Source organism: Lemur catta, chromosome 10 (assembly GCF_020740605.2).
Source record: "Lemur catta isolate mLemCat1 chromosome 10, mLemCat1.pri, whole genome shotgun sequence".
Taxonomy (NCBI): Eukaryota; Metazoa; Chordata; class Mammalia; order Primates; family Lemuridae; genus Lemur; species Lemur catta.
This window is the reverse complement of record NC_059137.1, coordinates 81,333,086-81,345,608: the sequence shown is the minus strand read 5'-3', so window position 1 is coordinate 81,345,608 and position 12,523 is coordinate 81,333,086. Positions and strand designations below refer to the sequence as shown.

Sequence of the window (12,523 nt, the reverse complement as noted above, 5' to 3'; positions counted from 1 at the left end):
TGAGTACTGGAGTTCCAGAGATACAGAATTTAAGAGTTTGCATGTGACCCTCTGGCTAATGGGGTGCTATTTTAAGTTCTAAGAATGACATAATGAAAAAGGAGTTCCGGGAAGATTACCCAGCCTTTGGAATAACACATGATCAAAGAGGCAGAGTCTAGAGGCCAAATGGAATTAGGTAGCTGTTTTAGGGAACACAGGCATGGGTTCCAAAGAGCTTGTTTGGCCTACGGATCTGATTGAATGAGCTGCTTATTTGGAGCTATTCAAAACTGATTGAAATGTCAACCCAGTTTTACATTGTATTACTAGAAGAAAGCTTCTAGTAATATAGGGTAAAGCTATCTCCAATTACACATAAGGATTGACCCATTAAAAGAACTGGTTAAATTCATGAGCTTCGTGAAGTTTGTTATGACTTACAGAAGAGTGAAAGACAGCAGTCCCCATTCCTCCTTGGCTGAGGTATGGTTAATTCTGCTTTATGTTAGTGAGACATCATCTGAAGATGTAGGTGGAGCTCTGCTCCAAAGCTTGTCAGTCTTCAGGTCTCAACCCAGTATGGGAGCATAGGGTTTCTAAGAGTAAGCCTGGAAAGCCAAACTGCCCAGATATGAGTTGTGACTCTACTACAGGTTGAGCATCTGTTATCAAAAAATCTCAAATTCAAAATGCTTTAAAAGCCAAAACTTTTTGAGTGCCAACATGACGCCACAAGTGGAAAATTGCATACCTGAGCTCATGTTACAGGTTGCAGTCAAAATGCAGTCAAAACTTTGCTTCATGCACAAAATTATTAAAAAATAATGTATAAAATTACCTTCAGGCTATGTGTACAGTCATCCCTCAGTACCCTCGGAAGATTGGTTCTAGGATACCTCCCCTTCACTCCCCCTTTCATATCCCCATGGGATGTGAAAAGTTAGCCCTCCTTCGCCACAGGTTCAACATCCCATGAGTACTGTATTTTTGATCCACGATTGGTTGACTCCATGGATATAGAGGCCCAACTGTCTATGAAACATAAATGAATTCTGTGTTTTGACTTGGATCCCATCCCTCAGATGTCTCATTATTTATGTGCAAATATTCCAAAATAAAAAAAAATCTAAAATCTGAAACACTTCTGGTTCCAGGCATTTTGGATAAGGGATATTCAACCTATATTTGCTATGTGTTATGACTGACCACACTGTCCTTTAGTCTCCTCAGCTGTAAAGCATGGATAATAACAATAGTTTCCACCTTACAAGTGGGTATGAGGAATAAATGCAATGAAAATGTGCAAACCATTTGGAACACGTGTTAAGTCAAATCATAGGAAATTGCCATTTTGGTGGATCTAAAGTGAGTACTGGTAATTTCCTATGGTTCTAGTAAATACTGAGCACATGTTAGATACTATCATCTGTATACTCCGGCACCTGGTAAATATTTGTCAAACAAGTGACAGAGGGCACGAGGATGCAGCCCCTTTGGCTGGCCCCTCTCCCACCTGGCTGATTTTGGTTTCCTTGGCCTGCCCCATTCCCCCTTGTCCCAGAGACACTGGAGCTGGGCCCTCTCTTTCACTGCTGCCACCCTCCCCTGGGGAGCACACAGGGCATCAAGCTCTGATCTCTCTACCAACCAGAGCCGGGAAACACCACCTCTCCTCCTGACAAACATAACTGGCTGGAATGTTCAGAAAGCTAATTTTACTAAGATGTTAAGAGAACATTTAAAAATGTGCAAGAATGCCTAGTTACAAATGAAAAGGATAGGATTAAAAGAAAAAAAAATCTGAAAGTTAAACAAAGATGCTCTAATAGCTTGAGGTAAGAATTGAATTGGCAATACTTCTAAGACTAGGAGAATCCTCATACCCTCCTGGAACCTACTTCTGGTCCAACTTCTTATAAGGGCCACCCTGATGTCCCCTCTGGCTCTATTTTGTAAGCTCCCTGCCCTCTCTTCATGATCTTACCACCATCCTGAGAAGAAAAACATGCTTGCTTCTGTGGCCATCAAGAGTTCTTACCTGAGCTTCCAGCCATTGGAGCTGGCCTGTGCCTTGCCTGAGGTCTCTAGTCTGTATCTGGGAATTCCTGCCCTCCACCCTCCAGCCCACAGGTCCTCGGGATCCTCTCCACTCCCTTCTCCCTGTTCAGTTTTCTTTATTTGAACCACGTGCACTAGCAAGCTAGCGGTAAAGAGTGTTTCCGTCCTTTTGTGATGGAAGGGTGCTGTACCTGTGCCAGCATTTTCTGGAAAACTTTAGGACTCTCAGCCAGCCAGAATCAGACTTTGCCCTTTCCTGTTTCCACCCCCCTGAGCTGTCCGCTCAGTTTCTGCTTCCTTTTGGAGGGACACCCCCGGCTCTCAGCTTTTTTAAGCAGCAAAGACGACAGACATGTCCTGAATAATTGAACTCAAATAACCCTCCGTCTTTATTTTTCTAGACCATTCCCTGGTTACTCATCACTCAGGTATTTCTAAGGGAGGGATAGAATTCTCCAGAGACCCCTAATTACATACTTACAGTACAGGGTGTTTCATTTTTGAAATAACATTAGTAGCGTTTTTTTTTAATACAGAAAAACATAAAGAAAAAGCAAGGTAGTTTGTAATCACTGCTTATTTAACCATGGTGCATTGTTTTTCAAAAATAAAAGTATATAATAGGAAAAATCAAACCGTTTAGAAAAGCATAAAATTCCATTCCTACCTCTATAGTTCCTTACCTTAAGGTAATCACTGCTAGCATTTTCTTGTGAATCTTCACAAAATGCATTGTATAAGTATATATGCATATTTCTGTCTTGCTGCCCCGTGTAGCACTGATTCATTATAACAGGATTTGCCTATGAAGTATTTCCTTAAAAAATAATTTATATACATACACCAGTCTATAATGGTTCTGTCTTATTTTGGCCATCCTGAGGATATCTTATGCATGCAGCCAATCAGAAGAGACACTGTGTACATTACATTCTTGGCTAATTAGTGTTAATTTCCCATTCAAAAAAACTCTCATCTAGTGAGTGCTTTCTCTTGTAATCCTAACTTGACTTTGTTCTGCAAAGTATTTTCTTACTCCCTGTGCCCCATCTTCCTCCATCTAGTTTCTGTTTTTTCCAGTAGTTTTGACCCAGAATGGCTGACAAAGATTGTACAAGTATTCTACTGGACCTGCTGCAAAGACCTGAAAGAATATCCTAGTAGATGTTAAAATCCAGTTTTAGAGGAGTTGCCCCTTTCAAGTCAATGGTTAAGAGAGAAAGAATGAAAAAGAGGGATTATACTTCTATTCAACATTGCATGGGGATTGAGCCAGGGCAATTAGGCAAGAAAGTAAAATAAAAGGCATCCAGATTGGAAAGGAAGATGTGAAACTGTCTCTGTTTGTAGATGACAAAATCTTATGTATAGAAAATCCTCAGGAATCTTCCAAAAAAATTATTAGAGCTAATAAACAAATTCAGTAAGGTTACAAGATCAATATAAAAAAAAGTTGTGCTTCTACACATAACCTGTGAATAATCAGAAAATGAAATAAAGAAAACAAAATCATTTACAATAACATCAAAAAGGTAAAGTACTTGGAAACAAATTTAACAAAAGAAGCATAATACTATATACTGGAAACTATAAAACACTACTGAAAGAAATTAAAGACCTGAATAAATGGAAAAACATCTTGTGTTCATGGATTAGAAAACAATATCATTAAGATGGCGATATTCTCTAAACTGAGCTATGGGTCCAATGTAAAAATCTGTCAAAATCTCAGCTGCCTTTTTGCAGAAATGGACAAGTTGATCCTAAAATTGATACAGAAATAGAAGGGACCCAGCATGGCCAAAACAATCTTGAGAAAGAACAAAGTCAGAAGACTCCAACTTCTCAATTTCAAAAGTTATTACAAAGCTATAGTCCTCAAGACAGTATAGTACTGCAAAAGGACAGACAAATAGATCAGTGGGATAAAATTGATCCATATTATTGGAATAAAGGGAATAAAACTCTTACATTTATGATCTACTGTTTTTGACAAGGGTGCCAAGATCATTCACCGAGGAAAACAATCTTTTCAACAAATGGTGCTGGGACAACTATATATCTGCATGCAAAAGAGTGAAATTAGACCCTCGCTTCACACTACATACAAAAATTAATTCAAAATGAGTCAAAGACTTAAATGTAAGAAATAAAACTATAAAACTAATAGGAAAAAATATAGATGTAAATCTGCATAATCTTAGATTAGGCAACAGTTTCTTAGATATGACACCTAAAGCACAAACAACCAGAGGGAAAAATAATTGCTAAATTGAACTTCATCAAAATTAAAAGTTTTTGTATTTCAAAGAGTTCCGCCAAGAAAGTAAAAAGACAAGCTACAGAATGAGAGATAGTATTTGCAAATCATATATCTGATAAGGGACATATATTTAGAATATATAAAGAAGACTTGTAACTCAACAATAAAAAGACAAATAAGCAAATTAAAAAATGGTCAAAGGATCTAAATAAACATGTCTCCAGAGAAGATATTCAAATGGACAATAGGCACATGAAAAGATGCTCGACATTAGCCATCAGGGAAATACAAATCAAAACCACAATGAGGGCTGGGCGCGGTGGCACACGCCTGTAATCCTGTAATCCTAGCACTCTGTGAGGCCGAGGCGGGTGGATCCTTTGAGCTCAGGAGTTCGAGACCAGCCTGAGCAAGAGCGAGACCCCATCTCTACTAAAAAAAATAGAAAGAAATTATCTGGACAGCTAAAAATATATATAGAAAAAAATTAGCCAGGCATGGTGGTTCATGCCTGTAGTCCCAGCTACTAGGGAGGCTGAGACAGAAGGATTGCTTAAGCCCAGGAGCTTGAGGTTGCTGTGAGCTAGGCTGATGCCATGGCACTCTAGTCCAGGCAACAGAGCGAGACTCTGTCTCAAAAAAATAAAAAATAAAAAAAAATAAAAAACCACAATGAGATATTGCTTCATATGTACTAGGAGGACTATAATGAAAAAGACAGATAATAACAAGTATTAGTGAGGATTTGGAGAAATTGGAACCCTTGTACACTGTTGGTGGGAATGTAAAATGTTGCAGCTGCTTTGAAAACAGCCTGGCATTTCCTCAAAAGGTTAAGCATAGAGTTACCATATGATACTCTTCATTTCCACTCCTAAGTATATATATACTCAAGAGAAATGAAAACATAAATCCACTAAAAACTTGTACACAAATGTTCAAGAAGCATTATTCATAATAGCCAAAAAGTGGAAACAACGCATATATCCATTAACAGATGAATGGATAAATAACATGTGGATAAACATATCCATACAATGGAATATTAATCAGCCATAAAAAGGCAGAAAGTGTTGATACATGCTACAACATGGATGAACCTTGAAAACATTGTGCTCAGTGAAAGAAGCCAGCACAATGATTCCATTTATATGAACTGTCCAGAAAAGGTAAATGCATAGAGATAAGAAGTAGATTAATGGTTGTTGAGGGCAAGAGGGGAATGGGGAAGTGACTGCCAGTGGGTATGGGTTTCTTTTTGGGGTGATGAAAATGTTCTGGAATTAGATACTGGTGATGGTTGTACAACCTTATAAATACACTAAAAGCCACTATATGTGAATTTTAATTTAAAAAATAAGATTGATGGAAATCATCAGATGTTCTCTACCATCTCATAACATCTCTGTAGCCTAGTTGAATTGACCAGCAATTGTCTGAAAGAGAGTTAGAAGAAGAAATTAGGGCAGGAGGCAACTAGTGGCCTCAGGGGATTGGATGAGACTGAGGAGCCATTTCCTGTTTTGGATGCCAGGGAGACATCTCCATAGGGCCTGTGGTTAACAACCTCACGTAGTGATGATTCACTTCCCAGAAAGTGCCCCTCAAGTACAAGTATATACGCACAAATTTGTTAATTTTTTCCATCCCATGCTGTACCTTCCATTTTCCTCTTAATAATATAACCCTGGTGATTATTCCGTTATCAACATATAGAGGGTTTTTTTTTTTTTAACTACTATGAACATTCCAGGATGTGAATGTTCCCTTATTAACTAACCACCAAGCATTTATTAACAATTGGACATTTTGGTAATTTCTAGCTTTTTGCTTTCAAAAGCAATGCTATGGTGAATGGTCTTACACTTAATATTAGTGCACTGCATGTGAAATACAAGACCTAAGTAGTACACAGTTGCCAACAAGGTTGAGAAGAGAGGTGCTCTCCCACCTAATCAATTGTACATGCTGGTGTGTGTCAGGCTGAAAACCAAACAAGCCCTCCACCCCCTGCTGCTGCCGCCCTCACACCCAGGGCTATACTGTCCTCCACCAAGGAGGGAAAAGTCCTTCCCAGCTCCCACGGACCATCTGCTCCTCTTTGAGTCATAGGATGAGGCCATCCTTCCCATCTCCGCACACAGCGCTACACATGCTGTTGGTATCAGAATGCTTGTAGCCTCCTCTTATAAAATGAAGCTGGTTTTTGTCTCATGTGCCTTTTTCCAGGATGAAGTCATGATTTTTTTTTTTTTGATGCAGTACAAAAAAAGTTTTCCATTTTTATTCTTTCTACTTTTGCTTCCTGTAATTTTCAGGTTCTCTATATTTCTGTGTTCTGAATGTGTGTGGTAGACTGACAGCCTGAATTTCATTATGATAGCCTTGACCCTGAATAGAGTGAGAGGCCCCTCTTAACACAACTTAGGAGACCATTTCAGTACATTGCATGTCTCTTTCCTTCCCCCTCCCCCAAATATAACACTGTAAAAAGCACAGTAAAAGCTTTGTATTGCTTGGATCCCATATTCTAAGTTAATTCTATCCCCCAATATATGTTTAATAAAACTCGGTTAAGGTTCCTTTAAATAATTCACTCTAGTTTTTTTTTTTTAATCAAAATCACCCTTGATACTGATTTATCGAGGCCAAGGCTGCGTAGCAAACCTTACTGACTCCACTGGAATGGATGAATAATGTTTTTCTTCTAAATGCTGCAGCTTAAATATATCCTGGGCTATGCTTTCTCTTAAAATCATAGATTCTAAGTCAGAAAGGACCTTAAAAGTGATTTTGCTTAAACTTCTGTATCCCTGGCAGATGGCCACCCGGCTTCTACATGAGTATTTCCAGGATCCGTGTCTCTTTGCTCTAGCAAACAGCAGATGCCCTGTGGGAACAGCCTCGTTTTTGGAATGGCCTTCCTTAGATTGGGCTAGAATCTGCCTCTTGTGATGTCTGCCTAGTCCTCTTAGCTCTTATATGCAGAGTTGCACAGAATGCGCCTTCTCCCACCAAAACAATCCACATATCTGAAGACCATTTTCTTTCTTTTCCCGGCCAGCAGGTCCCAGTGTTTAGTAAACTTACCATACATACTGCATGATTGGGAGAATGTTTGCCTTCCTGGGCTTGGTCCTTGGTGGTTCTCCTTGTTGACAGTGGTCTTCTCCAAATGTGACAGCTGACCTGAACATAGCACTCTTGGAGGTCACACCCAGAAGAATCTTGTGGGACTGTTATTGTCTCCCTTGATCTGGATCATCCAGAGAAGAAAGGACAAGTATTAATAGAGTTGGATTCAGTTACATATGTACCATATTTCATTTGTAAACCAGTATCATACACCTTGTCACGGCAGTCTTACCATTGCAAGTTCCAAGCATTTTTCCTCTTTAGTAGCATTTTTTGAGTGCTTCCAGTATGCCCAGCTCTGTTCTAAGCACTCTATATGCATTATCTCATTTAATCTCCTAAAATGGCCCTGGGAGATAAGTACTAATACCATAGTACCATCTTCCTCCTCATTTGATAGATGAGGAAGCAAGTGCGTAGAGATATCAAGCAGTTAGCCACATCTGCACAGCTAGTAAGTGGCAGTCCTGGGCTGAAAGGAGAGGCACATCTGGCCCTAGAGCCTGGCTCCTAACCACTGCTCTCCACATTGTCTAGAGCCCCAGCCCCCAGCAGGACCTCCCATTACATTTGCGTCCCTCCTATTGATCCAGCCTACCACTGTAGCCTTTTCATAGGTAAATAGTTAATTTGCAAAACCTCTTTATCTCTATTAAATATTTTCTTTTTATTAATTGGATCCTCATTTCAGCCTGTACTTGCTGTTCTTGCCTGTGGATGCTGTCAGTCAACCAGATAGACTCCCGGCTTTAGCTCATTGGCAAATTTGTTAAGCCAATAAATCATCATTCCTTGGGTGTAGCCCTAAGGGATCTCCCTCTAGATTATAGCAAATAATTAATCAACACTCTTGGGGTTCTGTGTTTAGCTTCTATAAAGCCATGAAGCAACCACCATACAATCAGCATGGCATGTTCCCACCACATCCATTCTGCTAGCTGCCTTGTGGAAGTCAGGATGCCCCAGTGACTTTCTGGAATTGGCCCTCGGGATCCCATGCTAATTCCCGAAGTTCATCATTTTCCCTTCTCAGTGCTCGCAAACTATCTGTTTAATAACCTCATTGTGAATTTTGCTTCCCCTCCTTTTATCCTCAGTGGCTTTGCAAATCAGAATAGCATCTACCTCCATCAGCCCCTTTCCTGTCGTCTCTGTGATTTGATCCCCTGGAAGATCTGTGATCACGGGTGGAAGCTTTCAGAGCTGTGGCCTGTCCCTCACCCGGGTCTGGAACGGGACCTCCTTTAAAGGATGAAGGAGCCCTCTCCACCTGTACCAAGCAGCAATTCTCACATAACAAGGCTTGTTCTACCATAGATAGCTCAAAAATCATTCTCCTTGGCAGGAGAATTGAAGCAAAGTGGGAGTTGAGTATTTCTGTTCTCTGTGTCACCTCTTGACACCTGCTCTTCGTTACGCTCCCAGCATCACTTCCAAAGCCCGTTCTGTTTTCCTAGGCATTCTCCATTAGTGTCAGCTCGCCCTGAAGTTTCGCCAGCCATCTTACAGCTTCCTGGCTCTCTCGTGTGTGCGTTGGTTTTTCCTTTCTCCAGCGTCCCCCCTTCAGCTTTTGTGCATGTCCTCTGCAAACCACCCTTAGCAGAAACCTCCTGTGCAGTCACATGGGTGCCTTGGCTCTTTATTTTCCTCTTTGTCTCCTTTGAAAATGTGTCCGGATCATCTCTTGCTATGTTGAATGTGCCGATAAACTGCTCAGACTATTATCTTAATCTGTTCCTTGTTTTTTCTCCGTTTGGGGTTTTGTTTCTCAGAGAGGAATTTCCGATTTAATGGCAGTTCAAGACCTGAGGACATTTTTGGTTTTGCATTGATGCTCATTGCTTTTCTAAGTTGCGTCTTTCATTTTCCTACCGTGCTTAGCAAAATGTATGGAGTGTGTTTGTGTTTTCCACAGTTCTAACTGCGTAGAATCTGTCCTCATCCTCAGCAGCTGCCTGTCCTGTAGGTGCTGATCACTGGCTCCTTCCTCCGTCAAGGCGCAGAGTACACCTTCTTCCTCTTCCTGGGGCTCCTCTGAGGGGTCCTCCTTCTGTCTTAAATCATCCTAGCAATTGCCTCTTTCAACACCGGAGTGATACCCTGCTGTGTCTGCTACAGGATAATGGCCCCGGTGGGGAAAACCCTCCATGTCGGCTAGCTGTTAAATCCATTTTGAAAAGCACACAGACACTCACACTTGCCAAGTACCAGTAGCTTCCATACAACACAAATTTATTAGCTGAAGATTCACTCACAACCTTTTGTCCGGTTCCCTTGGGGAGCACCGCAAATGCTAGTCAGCGGCAAGTATTTGTCATTCACAGTTTATAGATGGGGAAATTGTTGCAGAAAACGAACCGAGGATAGAAAAGTCCTGCACTTTCAGTCATTCTGCCGTCCCCTTTTCCCCAGGGGTCTCTTCGCAGAGTGGAGTGTGCTGGGGGGGATGAGTGTGAGGAAGATGCACAGGCCTAGCTTACCAGGAACCGGCGTAGCACTTGAAATTTGCTGTTTCTTTTTGTTTTCTGATGAGAAGGAGGCCAGGAGCAAGCTGAGAGACTGGCCCTTGCAGGGTTTATGCTCAGATCAACGATCTCGCAAGGGGAAGGTGTCAGGCTACATTCGTGTGTGATGTCTTTCATAAACCCCTTTTTCTTCTGGAACAATTTTGGACTCACAAGAAGTTACCAGAGTAGTAGGGTGAGATCCTGTGTACCCTTCCCCCAGCTTCCTCCAGTGACAACATCTCACAAGCATAACTGTAGCCTGATGTCTTTTTAAGGTCTTTGCCTGTCAGAGGAGGGTTTGGCTGACACTGCCTGAACCCCCTTCAGAATACATTGTTATGATAATCGCAACATCTGTGTGGTACTTACTAAATGCCATGGGAGCTCTGGCTAACTGCTCTCAGATGCCACAACAGCCCAGTGAGGTGCCACAGTAACTATCATTGTCCCCGTTTTATAGATGAAGGACTGGGCTTCATGTGGCACAGTGATTCACACCCAAGCTCTGAAGCAGCGAGTCGTGCTGCCTCCCCTGTGGGTCTCACTTGTGCATTTGGAGCTCAGATGGTTCCTGTGCGGCCGTTTCTACGCAGGGGTAGTATTTAACTTCCCCGTGATAGCAGGGTGAGCGAGGCCCTGCCCCCACAGCTGTCAAACCTCGTGGGGCAGCTGCGACTGACAGACAGATGGGGATGTTGAAATGCTGATTAATTCCCTTTTGTCTCATTTCTGGGATGCTTAGTCCCTGGCTCAAGCACAGCAGTGGCAAGTTTATAGATGAAGATATCTCATGGCTCTTGTGTTGACTGCCAAGGAGTATGAGACAAAGCGTGCTGGCAGACGGCCAGTCTGGGCTGGGACAGAGCAGTAGGTGTTGAGACCCAGCTGACATGCCGGAGGACCTTCCAGAGGCATTTTCGCAAATCCCACCCTTGGTGGTAGTCCTGCAGAAGTGGTCTTTTCTTCAAGAGGCTTGATTCCAAGTCAAATCACTGTGTATCAAATACCATAGCCCCCTGCCCACTCTTTAAATATCCACGTTGTTTCCGTAAGTGCAGTGGCAAAGGAAGGCAGTGGGGAAGGGAAAGGTCACGTCAGTCTCAGTTGCTACATTTGGTGCCAGGTACAACAGAAACCAAGGGCACTTGAGCCCAAATGACCTTGGTAACTTGATCTCTCGCATTCCATGTATTCCAGCCAAGGAAATAAACACTGGAGCATAATGTCTAAGAGATGATTAACACTTTTGTCATCCCTGACTTTACAGGTAAGGAAAGCTTCAGGGAGGGTAAGCAACTTGTCTAAGATTCTCCACTTAGTATTTGGCACAGCCAAGATGGGGGCCTGGATCTCAGGCTCCAGAGTGCAGCAGGTGCTTGGGTGTTCTGTGGACCTGGGTTCCCTCCTTGACTCTGCCACTAACCAGCTCTGTGGTCTTCTCTAGGCCTCATTTTTTTTCAGCTTTTCATTGGGCACAGTCACAGTACTTGCCTCACCAGGTTCCTGTGAGTGTAGGGGACATGGCGCGTAAGAACAGCTTGGCAGAGTACCGGGCACGCGGCATAACCAGAACATGTTAGCTGTTTGTGCTAATCCAGTCCTCCATTTATTAGGAATGAATCTGGCTAAGTTAATGCAACAGTAACGCAATGTTGACTTAAACAAATGGTAGTTATTTTTCTCACACAGTAAGAAGTCAGGAGGCAGGCAGTCCCAGGCTAGCCAGGAGCTGAATGATGTCATCAAAGACTATTTATCTTCTTTCCTTCCATTCTGCTCTCTGTAGCATAGTAGTTTTGCTGCCTCCTGGTTACAAGACGGCTGCTGCAGCTCCATCTGCCATGTGTAGGGGGGAGAGGTACAGTGGCAGTCATATTTTCCCCCTTTGTAAGGAAAGCAGAAACTCTCCCAGAATCATATCCACAACCACAGCAGACACCCGCTTTTGTATCTTTGGCCTGAAATAAGTCCCCTGGCTATCCAGAGCTCCAAGGGATACTTATAAAATAGGCAGTTAGCTTTTCACACTTAATTGTACAGATGGCAATGAAATGGGAAGATGATAATGGGAGTAGATTGAGTCCATTGGATTTGCCACAGCCTTTCCTGCCTCTCACACTGTCATTTAAAAGAATACTTCCTTGGTCCTCAGGTGACTTAGTTAATCCTAGTCACGTGACCGTGGCAATGAGCAGCAAAGCCCTTTTTCTAGACTGACTCCCTTTTATTCTCACAAAATGTGTGCTGTTTTATGTACATCTATTTTTTCTTAATTTTTTAATTACACTATAACTTACATACACTAAAGTACACAAATCTTTACTAGTTGTCTCAAAGGATTTTTGCTCTTTATCCCTATGGAAGCACATTCAGATCAACATATAGAACATCCCCAGCACCCAGAAATCTGCTTTTTCCCATCTTTCAATATTTCCTCCTAAAGGTAATCATTATTCTAATCTCTGTCACCATAGGTCAGTTCTGTTTGTTCTTGGACTTCATCGAAATGGGATTGTACATTTTTATGTGGCCTTTGTGGGTCTGACTTCTTTCACTCGGCCGTGAGAGTCACCCACGT

At 42.0% G+C, this 12,523-nt stretch overlaps 1 protein-coding gene across 6 annotated transcripts in view; it reads left to right on the top strand.

Annotated features, from left to right (window-relative positions):
* Window positions 1-12,523, top strand: part of LOC123646463 (aminopeptidase O (putative)) — a 349,846-nt gene that overhangs the window by 210,394 nt on the left and 126,929 nt on the right. The gene's annotated exons all lie outside the window — the stretch shown is intronic.